The sequence below is a fragment of the Cibotium barometz genome, chromosome 25, assembly GCF_041138505.1.
Source record: "Cibotium barometz isolate CiBa-2024 chromosome 25, ASM4113850v1, whole genome shotgun sequence".
In the NCBI taxonomy this organism is placed as follows: domain Eukaryota; kingdom Viridiplantae; phylum Streptophyta; class Polypodiopsida; order Cyatheales; family Cibotiaceae; genus Cibotium; species Cibotium barometz.
The window spans coordinates 5072230-5092336 of record NC_141070.1 but is presented as its reverse complement, the minus strand read 5'-3'; the positions used below and the strand labels follow the sequence as shown (position 1 = coordinate 5092336).

Genomic DNA, 20107 nt, shown 5'->3' with positions numbered 1-20107 from the left:
GGAGCATCATGATGCCATGTAAGACCTGTGGTACTAGAGGAAAAGAAGATGCCATGGTCCCATTCCCGCATAAATATCACACGCTTCGCCTGTACAGAACGAGAGGGCCCCTGAATGCGAGCCCAAGTAGCCATAAGAGTGTGGATGATATCACCCCATATAGTACTAATGCACTAAGACCCAAAATTTTGGACACCCTCAATAGCCTCCGTGCATCTAGCTCTCCAGATCTGCCATGCTGTAATACTGGCAATAATCTCCCAACTGGTGTCAATCCTCTGTCTAGGGGGTGTATAATCAGAGTGAGGAACATCCCGCAATAAACCATGCTGGGCAATACCTCTACAAATGAAAAAAACAGAATCTGTACCACTGCCCTCATAAAAAAGTTGCGGACCGGACTGGGAGAGCCAAGCAACTGCCCCCCAAGTCACATGCATGGCTCGGCCACTCAATTTGCCCATAAGTTGGGCTACAGGACCCCAAATCTGCTGTGCAATGTTGCACTCCCATAGACAATGTTGTACGGACTCAGAATCTGCCGCACATCTAGGACAGGAAGGTGCTACACCGAAAACTGATCTCCACTGATTGGTGGGGAGACCACCATGTAAGAATAACCAAAAGAAACGAGAGATCTGGCTCCTTCTGTATGAGTGCCAAAGTCTGCCAATATCTGCGCTATATCACTGGAGAAATATCATAGCTCTCCCAATGAGGCCTGAGAGTAGGGATCCTATGCATCTCTCGAGTGAGAAGAAGCCTGGCATTCCGAACAGTGAAACTGAAAAAAGGAAGGCTTTTCAAAGGATCGAAGGCATCAATCCACTCCCACTCTCCTGGATCCCACTGAAGATATCTGATAGGACTGCCACCATATAGCCACATACACCAAGAGCCATGAGTCAGTATCTGAGGAGAAGGGTCAATGAACCAGTGCTTCCCCGAGCGACCAACAATCCTCACTGGACTAAGCCTAGTGTTTGGTATGATCTCCTCCATACTACATCTCAATCTCCCACCAGGCATGATAGAATAAATGAGGAAATCTGTATCCTCCAGGCCTGGCAGAGCAATGACCTGCAGAGGTATGCCTATCCTCGAAAAAACTCCCAGCCAACTCGGATAATAGTCTCCGTGAAAGGTCCCAGAAAGCCACTCATGCGGAATAGCTGGATCAATCTGATCAAAATACGAATGCGAGAGCCCCTAAGATGCTGAGTGGATGCAACTAGTTCCAAAGTTTTCGAATAATGCTCTCTAGAAATGTGAGGTAAACTTGGAATCTCTGTCTGATGTGATGGTGCTAGGCAAACCACAAATTGGGTACCAAAGTTTGAGAAAAAGACGGGCTACGTCCTCAGCTGTGGCCGTATGCTTGCACGCGATGAGCATGCAGAATTTACTAAAGCGGTCCACAATGGTGAAACACTGAGTGTTACGGGATCTGGTGGATGCTAGTAGAGGCCCTACAAATTCCATAGATATGTCGATGAAAGGTCCGTCGGGGATAGGCAAAGGTTGAAGTAACCCAGCCTTCTTTGTATGTGGAACCTTAACTTTTTGAGAAATCTTACATGCTTGAACATGTGAATATACATCACGCATCATTTTTGGCCAATAAAAGCACCGTTCTAATTTCTCAAGGGTACTGTTGATACCTCTATGTCCTCCAACTAAGGAGTCATGGAGAAGAGCTGATTGCTTTTCTCAAATGACACAGAGACGGTTCTTGAAGAATAACCAACCATTCTGCACTAAATAATGGCCAGGCTCAGAAGTGAGGGCCAAATTATACTGAGTACCAAAGTCAAGGGAGTCGACATATTGGTCTTTCATGCTATCTAAGTCCTTCCTCGTGATTTCGAGAATGCTAGACTCCTGGACTGCCTAGATGCTGCCCTTTCGACTAAGAGCATCTGCTATTGGGTTATGCTTACCAAGGATGTACTCAATCATTCCTCCAAATTGTTGGAAGAGTTGACACCACCTAGCTTGCCGATCACTCCACTAGGCACTTGGCATGGTTTGAAGCCACTTAAGTGCTTGGTGGTCTGTTTTGACTGTGAAAACCTATCCATAAAGAAAAGGCTTCCAATGTTTGAGCGCTGTGATCACAGCCAAAAGCTCTTTGTCATAAATCGAATAATTCTTTTCGGCGACATCCAACTTTCTACTGTAGTAGGCCACGGGTCTATTGTCCTGCTGGAGAACTGCACCTATGGCTACATTGCTGGCATCGGTAATGGCCTCAAAAGGTTCATCCCAAGATGCTAACTTCAAAACAGGCGCTTCTTAGGCAACTTTCTGGAGTGCACGGAATGCATCAAGCGCCTTGCCTGTGATTGAGACTTTTTATTTACGAGTCTTCACCCCCTTGAGCAAGTCAGTGAGAGGTGCTGCAAGGTTGGAAAAATGATGAACATGGGTGCTGTAGGCTTGACAAAGACCTACAAAAGAACGGATCACTTGGGCGGTCTAGGGGATGTCCCAATCTAAGATTTCCTGAACCTTAGAGGAGTCCAGTCTAATCCCATCGGAACCGATGATATAGCCCAAGTATTGAACTTTCTTAACGCGAAGATAGACTTTTTGGCGTTTATGTAGAGCCCATTATCTCGCAAAAGTTGCAAGACTTTCTCCACATCTTTCTCATGCTGCTCCACAATGGTTGAGAATACAAGTATGTCATCAAGAAAGATGAAGACACGCTTACCAGTGAGAACTGCGAAAATCCTGGACATCATTTTATTGAAGGTTGCGGGTGCATTTGTAAGCCCAAAAGGCATGACTACGAACTCGTAGTTACCACGCTCTATCCAGAAAGCTGTTTTTGGAATGTCGGCTTCAAAAATGCGGACCTGATGGTAACCACTCTTGAGGTTGATCTTAGTGAAAATTTTTGCACCATCTAAACACTCCAAAATGTACTCAATCCTTAGCATAGGAAACTTATTCTTAATGGTGAGTTTATTCAATGCCCTGTAGTCTACACAAAGGCGTGCAAACTTGTCCTTCTTTTGGACAAATAGGATGGGTGCAGCAAATGGTGAGGAAGAAGGCCGAACGAATCCGGCTCGGAGGAGCTCAGATAACTGTCTTTCTAGCTCGCCCTCTAAAGTCTTGGAAAGACGATAGGGAAACCTGCTAGGAGGTTCTGATCCAAGGACCAAATCAATATGATGGTCCTCAGGACGGGATGGAGGGAGACTCGGCGGAAGATCGTCCCTAAGCATAATGTTTTGATGTCTAGACAGGAGGTCTGCTAACTGTGGGACTGAAGATGAGATAGATGCTACCGATGAGGTAGAGGCTGTCTGAGTACGAACATAAAGGAGTGCTCCTTCCGCTCCCTCATTGGATAGCTCGTCAGGCCTGGAGGTGCGAAATCAATGGGATGCCGAGAATACTTCTATCCCCATGAATCATGACGGACTCAAGAAAACCTTTACAGATAGTAAAAGTGTCCTGCCCCCAATCGAGAATAGGCTCATATTGGCGAAACCACTGGATTCCTAAGATCATGTCACACCCCAAAAGAGGCGAGACAATGAAATCTCATTGGAATGAGGCCTTCTGAACTTCAAAGGCAAACTGTTGTGCCTTCTGAGATCCGTGGGTGCGGAGACCAAGTGTGAATCCGTTCACATCCAAATGATATGGTACTAATGTGCAGTTCATCTTGTTAGCCAACTGGGGAGAGATGGCGTCTTCAAAACTGCCCATGTCGAATAGGACTACAAACTGTCGGCCCTTGGTAGAGCCATAAGCTCGGATGAGGCTTTCCTGTGCAGCATCGCTCTCACCCTCTTGCCTAGCATCAAATACCACGGATGGCATAGGATGCATAGAAGGTAAAAGCTGAACCGCATTAGTGGTAGTAGGCCGGACTGAAGGAGCTCGAGATGCTGTGGCAACTGTGGCAGAAGGTGCTTTGGTAGCTTGTTCCGCTTGCCATTTGTGGCAATCCCTCTTACCATGCCCTATGATATGACAGAAAAAACATCTGTTTTCTAACTAGCATTTCTTTTGCTCCTCTGGAGGAAGATAACCTCCACTAATGCCTGCCTTAGCCTTTTCATCGGGGGTTTTCTTAGGCTTAGATTCTTTATCCTTCTTACCCCCTGAACTAGAGCTATTACTACCGTCCTTCTTAGCATCTTTAGAAGATGCATTATCTTTCCCTGACTGTGCAGCAGATTACTGCTGCTGGGGTTTGGTACTGGACTAGGATGACTGCTTGGGCTTGCCTCCGTTCATCTTCATTTCCTCATTTTGAGTGAGAGTCAAAGCCCGGTCATATGTACTGGGTTCAAAGTTGTGAACTGTGAACCGGATGTTGGGATCCAATCCACGAATGAGCTCCATCTTAGCCTGCACAGATAGCCCTAACTGTTGTACTAAAGTAATAACCTTTTCGAAAAACTGAAGCACTGGAGACCCGTTCTGTCTGAGGAACTCATCTGCCAGACTGGTCATATACTGGAGCGGGAGAAATATGGTCTTTAGGTCATGAACAAATGTATCCCAACTAAAAGCTGTGACACCTGTGGTCTGGTCTGTATGAAGACTAGACCAATGCTGCCACCAAGTGATTGCCTCACCTGTAAGGTGGGGAGCCACTACATGGACTCTATCCTAAGGATCTATGATCCTACCTAATGGAAAATGAGCAGTAAATTGATGAATAAACTGATTAGCTGCTAAATGATCACACTTACCATCATACTTACTAAAATTTGGTTGACTTCGAATGACAATAGTTGATGCTGCGGATTGCTGGCTGGTGGCACCTGAGGCTAGGGAAGCTGAAGAGAGGTGCTGGTATCTAACATGCATGGCCTCCTTTTCCCGTTGGTGCTCAAGTAACATACGTTCTTGATCGAGCTCTCGTTGGTGCTCCCGAGCAACGAGTTGAAAACTGTATGTATGCAGAAAACGCAAGGTTTACTGATGGCTGAATGCTGAAAACTGTTGCGTTTTGATGATGGATGCTGAAAGCACATGCGTTGATACTCCTAGTGGCTGAAGGATGAAATGCTGGCTGAAAACGCTGAGGGCTGAAGTGCTTTAGATGCTGAATCTTCAATCGTTGATGCTCCTTAGGCTGAAGGTTCCAACGCTTGAGACTTGATTGCTGAATTCTGATATGATATGATATGAATGAATGGTGCAAAGGCAATCCTATTTATATGAGTGCTAGGTGCTAGTCGGTTGGCTGAAGGGCTGGCTGACTGTAGCTATTTTATTCTCCACGACTGATGCATGCTAAATAAATGATACTACATGCTGGAAATTATGGGAAAAATGCCAGATAAATCCTAATAAATATTCTAAGGCTGCCAGATGCTATTTCAAGGCTTCTGCAATGAACTATATGCAATGGATGAATGATATGCAATATGCAGAGTGCTTTCTAATGCAAACCCTCAAGGTTTCTACTGACTCTACATGCATGAATGCGTCTCTTCAAGCGGGTTAAGGGACTTGGACTGACTGACTGACTGTCCAAGGCTGAGAATGACCTATGTAGCTCGTGCCTGACTTATCCTAGACTGAGGATTACAATGGGGTCACGACGTACAACAAATATCATCCTAAAAGGTACTAATATTGTATAATGTTGCACAGATGATGATGATGAGCCAACTTGTCACTATGCACTACAGTGCAAAGTGCATGTGACAGATACCTATGGCAATAATCTGCCAGGTGCTAGTGTCGATGATCCCAAGGATGGAATTGTCGAAGTAGACACCATACCCTTTCTCCGCAATCCGAAAAGCTAAGAGGAGATTGCTGGAGAGCTTGGGAACATGAAGCACATCCCGAATGGTAGAAGGCTCGCCTGGGGAAGAGTTAAGTCGCACATTACCAACCAAAGCAGCCTCCAAGTTGGAAGCATCACCAATGGACACCGTCGAAGAGCTGGGACGAATGTCATGAAGAATGGTCCGGTCAAGAGTCATGTGAGTAGTACACCCACTATCAACCACCTAATCCATAAGATGTGAGGTGGAAGGAACAAGAGAGTTAGGGGAAGCTCCTCAATACAGACGAAGACAGTCTCCTTGGTGGAAGAGGATTTTTTAGTTTAGTTGGTGGATGAAGAGGTTTGATTGGGGGTTTTCTTAGCAGAACCACCTTCTCTCTTCTTCTTGCGACAATCAAGCTGAATGTGACCTTTGAGACCACAATAATGACAAGTAAGCTCTTTATGAGAGGGATTGTTGGCAGATTTGCGGTCACCTTTGTTGCTCGTGGAAACCTTGGACTGCCATTTGCTTTTTCCCTTAGCTTGAAGAAGGGTCTCGGAAGTACCCTGGTAGGTCTTCTTTCTCATGGCCCTATCCTGAAGCATGCCAACAATGGTATGTAGATCAGGAGTAGAAGTAAGAAGTGATATAGTATCACAAAAAGCAGAGAAAGTCTCGAGTGAATGGTTATGAACTCCGTAACAGAATCCATGATGTTGGCAGTATTGGCAATCTTCACATTGGAGAGTTGATTCTCCAAGGCTAGCTTCTGAGCAAAGTTCTCACGGTGATATTGTCATCGAAATCGGGAACCCGGAGCGATAGACCAACACTTTAAATACTAAATAGAGCATGAAAACACAATGGAAGAACCATAAACAATATAATAATAGCACACTGAGCCAGAACACCCAGCCCCCCCTAGGAACTTCGTCAGCATCAGATTTTCCACAAAGCACCAACAAATCTCTTGCCCAGATATCTATCCAGTGCCAAGATAAAACACAGCACCAAAAGCCATCCGAAAACTATCTTAAAGACAATCCCATGAATCAGCTCATAAACAGTCCATAAAACAACCCGGTACGGAGCCAAAAACAGCCCCAAACTCCGTGCCAAAACAGCCCCAAAACGGAGCCTCAAATCTGTTAGAAGTCGTCTCCTGTCTTTATCAAACACCAAGGCCTCTGTTGTGGGTGTGCCTGCCCTGTATAGGTGTTTTATCATTTTTCCTCACTCCCCATATTTTTTCCCCATTTTTCCCTATTTTTCCAGGGTGTGGGAGGCAGTGTAGGACCTGTCGGCTGTACCAGATGCTGGCCGACTGGTCACAGGCAATCCCAGTTGCTCCCTACTGCTGGCCGACTGCACACGAGTGATGGCCGACTTTGATATGCTGGCCGACTGCTGTATTTTCAGGTCGTGGGCATTTCAGGTCCAATCGGCTGTCCATCTACTGGCCGACTGCACTCATGGGGCCATATAAATAGGCCCCATTGCCCCCACATTGTATTCATTCAGTTTTCCTCGGGATCTTGTGTATAGAGAAGAGTTATACACCTATCTCTCTCCTTCTCTTGTGCTGTCTATTTTCTGCACTCTACTTGCTCTTGTGGTCTCAAGTTTGGTTATCATTTCCGCTACGTATTTTGACATGGTATCAGAGCCCTAGGCTCTTGATAGATCTTGGGAGTTCTCTGAGCAAGAGGGGGATAGTTACGTTGCTTATTGGTGGACTGTTTGGACTGTTCGGGAAGAGAAGTTGCAAGAGGAAGGCGGGCTAAAGTGCTGGACAGCCACTTGCAGGTTTAGAGTTTTTTTTTCCCACCCACCCACCCTTCAGTTACATCCCCGCGATGGCAGATTTGTTAGAGATGGCTGAGAAGCATGTGAAGATCCCGACTCTCCCCACGTTCCCAGTAGACCGTCAGTTGCACGGGAACAATTACGGCATCTGGAAGGTGATGATGGAGTCTGTGCTGGAGTCGTATGACCTTGTTGATTTCATCGTTATCGGGGTTCCAAGGCCGGAAGCAGAGAAAGGGGAGTTACTGTCGATGAAGAAGGACTGAGAGGCACAGGCACAGATGTGGCCAGGGTCCGGTCATTTATTTTCCTCAATTGCACACCACAAGTAATCAATCACGTAAAGCACATGACGCTGGCCAGAGGCGCATGGCAGCACTTGGCTTCTCCTTATAGCAGGGTATCACCCATGAAGAGGATCTCCTTGGAAGTGCAGATGCGGGTTATAAACCCTGCAAAGTCATCGACGATGCGGGAGCACATTAACAAGCTGCAGGCTCTTCGGCAGGAAGTCCTCCAGGCTGGGAAGGAGATATCATCTGAAGACATGGCCATTACTTTGTTGTCCCACTTGCCTGCTCAGTATTCCCCTTTCTACTCCTCTTTGATTACGAGTATTCCGCTTTCTACTCCTCTTTGATTACGAGTGGCAGGCTCAGCACCATTACTTGGGAGGAGCTTTCTGCTATGTATTCTGCTTTCTACTCTTCTTTGATTACGAGTGGCAGGCTCAGCACCATTACTTGGGAGGAGCTTGTGCCCATGGTCTTGGACCAGGAGGAACGTTTCACGAACCCTCCTCATAGCGGAGGTTCGGAGGCCTTAACTGGCCAACGGTCGAAAGGCCGGAATAACAACAAGGGCAAAAGGATTGCTTCACCAGAGAAGTCTTCTAAGAAGAAGCCCGACACAGAACGAGAGAAGCTGAAGGCCGAATGATCCTGCAATGATTGTGGCCAGAAAGGCCACTATTGGAGGAAGTGTCCTAAGCGGACTGGGAAGAGTGCTGATTCTTCAACCTCAGCTGCAAAGACTCCTGCATTTGTGCACTTAGAGATGATGGACTCCGATGCTTCATCGTCTTCGAGCGAGGAGGCAGTTGGCTTCACCGCCCGCGAAGGATACCCGGGAATGGACTCTTGACAGTGGTGCTTCTAGGCACATGACTCCGTCCCGTGACTTCTTTTTGGATCTGAAACGGCAGTCAGGTCGCATTTTTAATGGCGACAACTCCACTATTCCGATATACAGTGAGGGCCGGATGGAGATTATTCCCGACGGCAAGGGAGGCAAGCATGCTTCCAGTGTTCTTTACCTCCCTGCTCTGTGTTTTCATATTCTGTCAGTGCATGAAGTATGCAAGACTGGCTTTCGGGTGGAATTTGAGAAGCATTCAGTTGCTCTACGAGACCGTGAGACTGGCCAGGTTGTTTGGGAAGGCGGTGTGGAGAATGGTATCTACAAGTTCTCTGCACTCTGCTCGTTGACAGGTTCTCAGGTCGGAGATCTGTGGCACTTTCGTTTTGGCCACTTAAATGTGGACGCATTGCAGCGAGCTTTCCGAGACCAGATGGTGGTTGGCTTGCCAGATGTTGGCAGTAGGCAAGGACGTTGCAGTTCTTGCATACGTGGTAAGCAGCACAGGGAATCCTTTCCGAAGCAGGCTTCCAGGCAGGCTTCGAAACCGTTGGAGTTGATTCACACTGACTTGTGTGGACCTCAGCAGACACCATCATTGGGAGGATCTCTCTATTTTATGCTGCTTGTTGATTTTTTGCAAACCATGGCATCAAGAGGGAACTGGCCAATACCAGATCGCCTTCAGAGAATGGAGTTGTAGAACGCAAAAAGAGGACTGTGGTGGAGGTTGCGAGGACCATGCTAGAGCATCGTGATCTTCCTCGTCCACTTTGGGGACAGGCTGTGGCAACGGCTGTCCATACCCTCAACCGGTCTCCAACGACTTCAGTACCTAACATGACTCCGTTTGAGGCATACTTTCGCAGGAAACCTGATGTCTCGCACTTCCGTGTTTTTGGAATCAATGCGTATGTACATATTCCGAAGAAGCAGAGGGGGAAGCTTGACTCCAAGTCCCGCAAGCTTATATTCGTGGGGTATAATTCTCTTTCCAAGGGATACAGATTGTATGATCCAGACAGGAATGAGATTGTTGTCAGCCGGGATGTGGTCTTTGATGAGCATGTTCCAGTATCCACTGTCGAGGAGCCGCCACTTCTTGGAGATCCAGAAGAGTCTGATGAGGATTCCCAGACCATTGCTCCAGTTGATCACCCTCAGTCAACACAGGAGGTTGAACCCGCAAGTGGAGTAGAGCCCCCGCAACAGCAGGAGGCTCCACGATCTGTTCGAGTACCTAGGTGGTTGTTGGAGTCTGGACACCCTTCGGGAGTTAGGTGTCACGGAGTTACCCTCCGAGTGGACCACGGAGGACGGCCCTCGAAGATCACACAGAGTCCGAGACAAAAGCAATACAGCGGAGCTTCTTCAGGTAAACTATGCTCTGATGTCTCGTATTATGCGGGACAAGGAGCCCACTTCCGTCACGGAAGCCCTCTCACAGGATACTTGGAGGAAAGCCATGCAGGTGGAACTTGATGCCATCGAGAAGAACAACACATGGGAGTTGGTACCAAGGCCGTCGAAACGGTCAGTCATTGGTGTCAAATGGGTCTTTAAGACCAAATATGCGTCAGATGGGTCACTGGACAACACACAAAGCTAGACTTGTGGCTAAAGGTTATGCGCCAGGCATCGACTACGAGGATACCTTTGCACCGACAGCACAGATGTCCACGATTCGGACCGTTCTTGCCCTTGCTTCTTCTCAAAGGTGGCCCGTGTATCAAATGGATGTAAAATATGTGTTCCTTAATGGTGACCTGCAGGAGGAGGTGTATGTTGAGCAGCCTCCTGGCTTTGTTGTTCCAGGATCAGAAGGGATGGTTTACAGGTTACGTAAGGCCTTGTATGGTCTTAAGCAGGCTCCCAGGGCTTGGAATCAGAAGATTGATTCCTTCTTTGTTCGGACTGGATTTCAGAGATCAGTTGCAGATCCTAACCTGTATCTCTTTCGGGAACGTGGCATGGTTACGATTATCATCCTTTATGTGGATGATCTCATTCTCACCGGCGATCATGTGGAGCACATTAACGTGACGAAGGCTGCCTTGTCAAAGGAGTTTGAGATGACCGACTTAGGCTTACTCCACTTCTTTTTGGGATTGAAGATCTGGCAAACCCAGAGGGGGTTTTTTTGTCTCTCAGCAGCGGTATGTTCATGAGTTGCTTGAGGCCTTTGGGATTGAGAACTGCAAGCCTATTACTTCGCCAATGGACCCAAACACAAAGTTAACCGTTAATGATCCTTGTGAGCCAGTTGATGCCTCGCAGTATCGGAAGTTGGTTGGTTCATTAATCTGGTTGCTGAACACCAGATTGGACTTGAGCTTCTCCGTGGGGCTGTTGAGCTCTTTTATGCAGACGCCATTGAAGTCTCATTGGGACGCAGGATTGCGGATCTTGCGGTATCTGCAAAGTACAAAGGATCTAGGACTCTTTTACACAGGAGGGGATGGAGTCAGACTCCAAGGTTGGAGTGACTCAGATTGGGGAGGAGATCCAGACACGAGGAGATCTACTTCAGGTTACAGTTTTACCCTCGGCTCAGGAGCAGTTTCTTGGAGCAGTAAGAGGCAGCCAACTATTGCCCTATCTTCGACAGAGGCAGAGTACCATGCTGTTTGTGGTGCTGCTTGCGAGGTTGTGGTTGCGGAGGCTGCCAGGCGAGATTGGGTTTCCACAGAAGGAGCCCACAGTCATCCAGTGCGATAACCAGAGTTGTATAGCTATTGCTCGGAACCCGGTCTTCCATGCCCGGACCAAGCACATAGAGATACAGTATCACTTTGTACGTGAGAAGATCTTGGCTGGTGACATCTTCCTACTTTATTGTTCGACGGAGGACAATGCGGCGAACTCTTCACGAAGTCTCTACCTCATGCTACGCTCAGGCGGCACTCCAGCTCCCTTGGGTTGATTTCACAGCCAGGAGCTGAGAGGGGGTGTTAGAAGTCATCTCCTGTCTTTATGAGACACCAGGGCCTCTGTTGTGGGTGTGCCCGCCCTGTATAGGTGTTTTATCATTTTTCCTCGCTCCCCGTATTTTTTCCCCATTTTTCCCTATTTTTCCAGGGTGTGGGAGGCAGTGTAGGACCTGTCGGCTGTACCAGATGTTAACCGACTGGTCACAGGCAGTCCCAGTTGCTCCCTGCTGCTGCTGGCCGACTGCACACGAGTGATGGCCGACTTTGATATGCTGGCCGACTGCTGTATTTTCAGGTCGTGGGTATTTCAGGTCCAGTCAGTTGTCCATCTACTGGCCGACTGCACTCATGGGGCCATATAAATAGGCCCCATTGCCCCCACATTGTATTCATTCAGTTTTCCTCGGGATCTTGTGTATAGAGAAGAGTTATATGCCTATCTCTCTCCTTCTCTTGTGCTGTCTATTTTCTGCACTCTACTTGCTCTTGTGGTCTCAAGTTTGGTTATCATTTCCGCTGCGTATTTTGACAAAATCATCCCCAGAAGAGCTCTCAAAACTGTCCTAGTTTCCTCCTGTATCAAAACCCTAATATGCTGAATATGTGCAAAAACCCTAAAATGGCAGAATGGTGGGCAAAGGCAAGTGCCCAAGGGTGGCAACCAGTGTTCGGTTTAGGGTTAGCAATGAAGCACACAAACTTCAAAGGCCAGTCAATTTGCAGAAGGAGAGAGTGAAACAACACAATGCACACAATAATGAGATAAGAGTGCAAGTACAAAAATGAGTGACTTAATACGTCACTTTACACACTCTGAAAGAGTGTGTTCACGCACGGGAAAAAACCCTTCAATGTGAAGATAAAAGTGCCCCGGTGTCTCTACTTCACATGGTCTGATGGTCACTACTATAAATCTCACAAAATCTCACAAGGATTTCGTGGAGTGTTCACCATAGTGAGCACTAATTCATGGCCTTGAGGGTCAGTGAGGTTTATGGAAGCACATGGTGGAATTAGGTGCATGCCTTTCATGGTTTTCAAATCCAAAATCACAGGCCGGAAACTAAAGGAACAATTTTTGGACAGCTGACAATGGGCAAACCAAGCAGGGTAACAATGTGGACCAGCTGGCAGCCACTTTGGATAGGTTTGAGCCAGCCATGACAATCACTACCATAGAGACCAGGGGAAGGGGGGGAGGGGGGATTTAGTTTGGCTGGCCATGTCTGTTGTGGGTACGATTTCTCTCGGTTTTCAGTATAGTTACTGCTATTTATGCATATATTTTGACTATATTTTAAAAATACCTAACATCGTACCAAAGTAAGGCTTCTCTGGACTTCTTGTATTTGCAGCATAGAGTGATTAGCAATAATTAGCTCTTAAACTGCATTCTAATGAGCATTAATCAAGCACGCTTCCATTGTTATCAGAGCGCTAGGTTGCCTAGGGTGGCGGCCCATGGCCAGATATGCATAAGTTTGTAAGCAGCCTAGGTTGTGTTTGTGTTAAGAGTTGTTGCATGCAGTAGAGTTATCTGCATAAGTTTGCATTAGCATAAGAGTTTGCAGCAGATTCATGTGTTAGGTCTTGAATGTAGGAGCGTTGCATGTAGTTAGATTCTAGGTTTAGGTATGCCAATCAGTGTTCGCTCTTCGTAAAGTCCCTAGTAGAATATTAGGGATGAGACCAAGAAGCACAAGCCCAAGAAGCAAAAGACCATCAAGCACGGGAAGCAAGCGAGGCTGCATGGGAGAAACGCCTTCAGAAATTTGAAGAACATGAAGATACACGGTAAGACCGAGAACGTAGAGGTAGATGCTTGAATGAATGGGAGAACTTGCTAGCAGCTCTTCAGAGACCAAATCACGGCAACACAAAAGCAAGCATAGTTCACAAAGCACAGCAATGGTAAGTACACTAGTGATTGAAACACTCCAGGAGAAAGTTTCCCTAGCGCTCAGACTTGGGATTGTCCAAGAAGGGGTTTTCTTACAAGTTGGCGAGCTTTAGGCGGTGGAAGACCAAGAACATGTGCTGTCATCAGTTTTTTGGCACAGAAAATGCAAGTTCAGGAACCAAATTCCAAGATTCAACAAACCCCATAGTTAGTGGCAACACCAATAGTCCACTTTCATCGGAATTCATTCTCAAAGTTCACTTTAGTAGGGATTAAGGAAAGTTCTGCAGGGATCCTCAAGGCATCAATTCCAGTTGAATGGGCAGTGGAAGAAGAGCCAGAAGAGAGCAAGTTTAGCCTAAAAATGGACCAGACTGAAAGTGGAGCAAAGGTGAATCATGTTCACCTATGCTCCAAGTTCAGAAGGAGGGGAAGTCATGTGCATCACTTAGAGGGACGCTACGTGGACATGGTTTGCCAGCTTAAGGGCAAATTAGGATAGGCAACAATTAAAAGGCCCAAGAGCTATCTGTACATCCCAAGTATGAACAGACCTTTATGGGACTGTATGCGGGCCAACCAGCAAGATAACCAACTGTACATCAGCCAACCAGCCCGCCAAGGGACACAGGAAGACATCTGAAATGCCAAAGTCCAAGCCAAGAGCAACAAGAGGCAAGTATTGGGTCAACAGAAGCAACTCCAATATGCATCTGTCAGCCATGCACAAGTTTTGGGATGGCAATAACCTTTTGTTCATACATGTAGCTTAGCACTAGCATTACATCTCAGTCTAGATCAAAGTCCACCAATGAATATATTCATGTTTTGGCAATATACGGTAAGTAAGGTCCAAACTCCAGCTTTTCAACCACGCTTCTGCACGCATACTCATGCATGTGAAAAGAAAGCTAGAATCTTGTGGACTAAATGATACAGAGAATCCATAAATAGAGAACTAAGACATCGGCCAAACAAACAATTAGAGAGATGGACTGGTCTTCTCCATGTTCTTTCTAACACCACAGGCCAAGGAATTTTCAGTCCGGGGGAGGAGGGGGGGTGGTTTGTTATTGTTTGGGGGAGGGGTTTGGAAAGCATGAAAAAGGGAACATCAGAATCAATAACAACTGCAACTAAAATATGATCCTAACAATGGAAACCTGCTCTTAGTAAGTTATGCCTTGACTTGAGAGGTTAATCTTTCCCATTGAGCTCTAATTAGGCTATTCTTTTTCAAAGTGTGGTTAAAGGCTTACTCTGAGATAAACAGACGCTCATGATAGCCAACCTTTTCCACCACCTCCTTGAAGTGCTTTGAGCCAGTCTGCCATATGACAAATCTCTGAGGGCACTTATTTAGCATCTGTGTTATAAACCCACTCACGGATTGATTAATGCTTTTTGCACCCAGAGATCCTCCTTGAATCAAAATCACCTCGCATTGTGGGTCATTTTTTGCACTTTCATTATCTGCGAAAATCGATCTCCAGTTTGGGAAGAAGTGGCACAATGCTGCTGTCTTAGGAACAAGCTTTTGTAAGGTGGACCGGACGGGATTACCGCAAACTACGCATTTCTGCGGCGGGAAATAGGCTAGGGCAGCTGCAAATGCAACAAACACAGTGGTGGCAAATCTTGCAAGTATCTTGTTAGCCATACCAGGATATGCATTTTGCTCTTGGATGACAAAGGGGAGGCCGCAAAGCGCAGCAGCTATGCAGATAGGCGCTGAGACATAACCCCCAGTTCCGACAACAATGTGGGGACGGAAATCCAGAAGCAAGCGTAGGGCTATGTATACTGATACAATCAAATGGAATGGAAGCAGCACATTTTGAATGGAGAGGAATATGGGGCGACGCAGGGCCGCTGCTGGAATGTACCGGAAAGGGTAACCTGCGCGCGGGACAGCAGACGATTCTATGCGGTGCTTGGTGCCGACGAATTGGACAGTAACGGAACGCTGGGATGCTGTGAGGGAGTCCGCAATGGCGATGGCCGGGAAGACGTGGCCGCCTGTGCCCCCGGCTGCGAACATCACCCTCACGGGTGGCTCATCACGGGCGATGTCGTTGTTGTTGGAGATGGCGGCCATCTTCAAGAAATTGCCCCTGCTCGCATGACCAGTCTTTAATTTCTGCACGCTGCCATGGCCAGTCTTGAGCTGGCTCTGCACGAACTCCCCAACCCTGATCCCGGAGAAGGCGATCGATGTGCACGCCATGTCACCAGCTCGCTACTGCTACAGATAGTCTTGCATTACCCCGCAAACGCGGGTTGCTGTTGCACATAGCGTACTAAAAAATATACTCTCTGATCATCTCTCACTGCCATCACTTCACAGCTTATTGCACCTCCTCTACAGTAGGGCATGCGAAATGCAAACATCTTATTTTTAGTGCCGACAGTTTAGGGGCCTGGCGGCTCCTTGAGGAGAAAAGCCACCCACAGTGCACACGGGAATCTTACGCTGCACACCCTCTATAAGACGTGCAACCATCAGCTATAAGCAACGCCAAAGGATCCTAAGGCTTGCATAAATAAACTCACTCACCAATCCAACAACATCAACAACATACATAGCCAAATATGGTTTAATGATAGTCATGTAAAACAAACTCCCAACAATGTGCATGTACATAGTAAGGTACTTCAAAAGATGACTTGTATTAGAAGCCAATTTTGTGTTCTGCTCCAATGGCACGTAGATTGTCTTACAACCTATCATCCGACACTTGGAGCATTTCGCAAATGGACACCACACCACACCACACCCCACCCCATCCATGCATAGGGCTGTGTGAAGGTTTCCCCCCTCTTGGACTAGTAACACCGTTGTCCTGATCCATACTCAAGGAGACTCTATGGACCCTAGGATACTATCTGACCATCATGATTGTGGTCAATCTTTATGGAGCAGTACTAGATGTTGAGATTGGCCACCTTGGCAAAGAGAGAGAGGCAAAGAGTCACATGTCAAGAGGGAAACTATTTGACACTGGACTACATCTTCCCTCTCAAGGCCATTGGTGAGGAGACAAGGGGCATGCAAACAATGGTGTATTACTACGTTGTGGACTTCCGAAAGGCCTTCAATTCAATCTTGAGATCACAACTCTTAGACCGCTTACATGATCTTTATTTTCCAACAAAGATGATGTGGGGTGTGATGGCCTTTTAGGTGAGCTTAGAGCTTAGTAGTATCATCGAGGTCAAATAGGGTTGCCCACTCTCTCCCTTATTATTTGGGTTGTACATTGATAAGATCTCAAATTCATTTATATATTTGGAGTCATAGGCTCAACAATTGGCATAGAGAAATGGTACCTATTGCCTTATATGTTAATGGCATAGTCCTCATCTTAGATTCAACACGGGATTACAAAGACATCTGAATGCTTTATAGGCCTTTGTGATGAGAGGGACCTCACAAATAATCTTGATCATGCTCGTCAATACCTCCTATCATGTCACAAATAGACAATCCTTCACATTCAAAGGGAATGAGGTTAGGCCTATCAGATCATATGTATATGTTAGGGTTACCTTCACTCGCCTAATTTTTACACCATACATTCAGTTACCCATACCATACCTACCTTCCGCATCCCTAGCCCGCACTTGGAGAGGCATTGCTTCTAGGCTCACTTTCAGGAGCCCGATGCCAAACATTCTCTTTGACACTTCAGTACAACCTACTAAGATGTATGGCTGGTTCTGCATTTTGGGGGAGGACTAATTTTGGGGATAGAGGACTCTAGGAAAGAATGCGAGTCATGATGCTCCAATGCATGATAAGGATAGTACCACATGAGAGTTTCTTGGTAGAGTTTGGGATAGCACCTTTGGTTGTGGATGCCATGTTCCACATTATCACATATATATATACCTCGGTAAAGCAAGCCCTATGTCTCAATAAAGCCATAAAAGAAAGAATCGAAGGGGAAGAAGACGAGCAGCATAATTATGGGACCGATTTTGGGGATAGAGAGGATTTATCGGTCTAGATTAGTTTTGATGATTCAAAGAGACTTAAAGTTTTTTAGTGGCAACCGGAGTTTTTTCCTTTGGTTGGTTAAAATAAGCATCCATGGGTTTATATTATTAAAGCTATAGGGTGTTATTCGTTGCCGTCGGGGTGCTAGCTTGCTTCCTAATAAGCAAGTTTTTCTAGCCACGTGTTAGCTTACTAATGCTGCCAGAAATCAACCCTTGCATAACCACTCTATACACGTGTTAAATATTAAGACAGACATGTATCCCTTTATTTTGGTCGCCTTTGAAAATTTTGTTTTATATTTAACTTTTTCTCCATCTTTTCAGTCGGCAAAAAGCAACTAACAGAGTTTTTCCTCTTCGATTGTATAAAACTCCTTTTCTCTCGAATTTTAAAAAACAAACTGATTGAATTCTCACTCTTCTGTGTGTGAAACTATAACAACCTCTTGTCTTCCTTTAAACCTGAAGACGAAGCTTTCGAATTTCAAGTAAGAGAAGTTTTTTTAATTATTTTGCTTTCTCTTAAAATTTCTAAATTTTTACTTTGAAATCCAATAATAAACCACATTATTCATAAATTTTCAACATATGAAAATGCATATTTCATTCTTTTCCTACAAGGGTGAAAATGTGTATTTTTGGTTACATATTTCTCTCGATGAATTGTGTAATAGAGGCAAGTGATTTACTTATATTTTTATTTAATATTTTTATTTTAGGCCCTTTACACACCGCCTCGCGCCCTACCAAAAGTGTCGCACTGGGCCAATCGCATACATCGCCCATGATGGCCGCTTTACACACCGCCTACATGCAACCTTCCTCAATGATGGCCGCTTTACACACCGCCTACATGCAACCTTCCTCAATTTCCACATTGGCCTCCCACCTCCTGCCCCTGTTTCGCCTCTTTGTGGGCAATCGAGCTTGGCTGCCCAATCTTGGGCGTACCGATCTCCAACCAATCTCTCATCGTTGTTTTTGGTGGACCGTGCTGCATTCCTTCCCGCCATAACGCAATGATAAGATCGGTGTTGTTGCTTGGGGGCTGTAGACCAATTTCCAGCACCTTCCGATTTGCAGACCGATCTCTAGGTAAGCCTAGCGTTGTTGTTTTTCTTTGGTCTTGCTCCTCTCTCTCCGTATGTTTTATATTTTTTGCATGTTCTATATTCCGTATCTTCTACATCTTCTCTATTAGCATTTATCATTTGCATGTTTTGTATTTTCTACATGTTCAGTATTCCGTATCTCCTGCATCTTCTGTATTAGCTTTTATCATCTGCATGTTCTGTATTTTCTACATGTGAAGTATTCCGTATCTTTTGCATCTTCTCTATTAGTGTTTATCATCTGCATGTTCTAAATTTTCTGCATGTGAAGTATTATGTATCTTCTGCATCTTCTGTATTAGCATTTATCATCTGCAAATGATAGTATTCCATAGTCTAGGTTGGCTACTGTTGACTGTCGCCTCAGGTTCTACAGGCAACTGAGAGGAAAGATTTTGAACTCAATTTTCTCCTTAGATACAAGGTTATTTTATAATCCCGAAGTACATTTCACATCTATCGACATAAAAGACCAAACATAAACAAACTTCACCAGGTGATCGCAATTTTTTAGCATCATCGTTATTCTTCTTTGTGATTTGGTATGGACCTCAAAATCTTGAAGACAGCTTGTAAACTTTTCCAAGTTTCACGTAAGAGTCTTTAGTGCTTCTCAACTTAAAGCATACCCTGATAATTTATAATCAAAAAATGACCATAGGGTGTGGTGCATAAATTAATTATTAAGGATTGGAGTCTCTCCTTGCTTAGTCATGCCCTCTTGCTATGTCTCCCTAGTGACACCCTAGACTGGGTGGGATTGCTTCAAATGGGAAGAGTAGCTCTTGAGAGATGCTATGCTCTTGGTGCCTGGCCCCATGCATAGGTAGTGACAAGCAGGCCATCTCCGGTATACATTTTCTTGTAGACATGTGTAGGATATAGATGCTGGCTAAGGAGCACCCTCAACCAGGAGGCGTTTATCATCTGCATGTTCTGTATTTTATGCATGTGAAGTATTCCTTGCTACCACGGTACCATCACAACAACAAAGTTGTAGATGACTTGTTAAAATCTACTAATAAGCGTCTTGGGATGGTTGAGAGTTGGCTGCGCTACAGTGTTATGGTTGAATGATAAGGGTGTGGCATGTTGTCTATCTTTTGTGTTTGCATTTCCATTATGTGAGTTTTAATCTGTACGCATCTTCTTTGATTACCATCTTCTTTGATTAGCATCTAGTAGATACCAGGTGTTTTAATCTGTACGCATCTTCTTTGATTATTGTTAATCATCAAAGGGTACACAATCCTCTATCAAAACAGAAGCGCGAGAGAGCAATGTCCCCAATCTACGACCACGAAAAGATCAAAAGCTTGAGGATTCCCTTGTTAACATGGCCAGCACGGCCAAAGTCATGGCAAATCAACACAAGGACTCTCTTGTGGATCGCAAGGCAGAAGAAGCCCAAAAGTTGCAAATGCTTGGCCAGCTTACTTTAGCTGTGACTAGGCCTTTTGGATG

At 45.7% G+C, this 20107-nt stretch overlaps 1 pseudogene across 1 annotated transcript in view; it reads right to left on the bottom strand.

The window, feature by feature from the left end:
• Positions 1–15997, bottom strand: part of LOC147624171 (uncharacterized) — a 109306-nt pseudogene extending 93309 nt beyond the window's left edge. Inside the window, exon 1 of the transcript XR_015269061.1 lies at positions 14789–15997. The product of XR_015269061.1 is annotated as an uncharacterized LOC147624171 (transcript). The remainder of the gene's footprint in view (positions 1–14788) is intronic.
• Positions 15998–20107: the final 4110 nt, after the last annotated feature.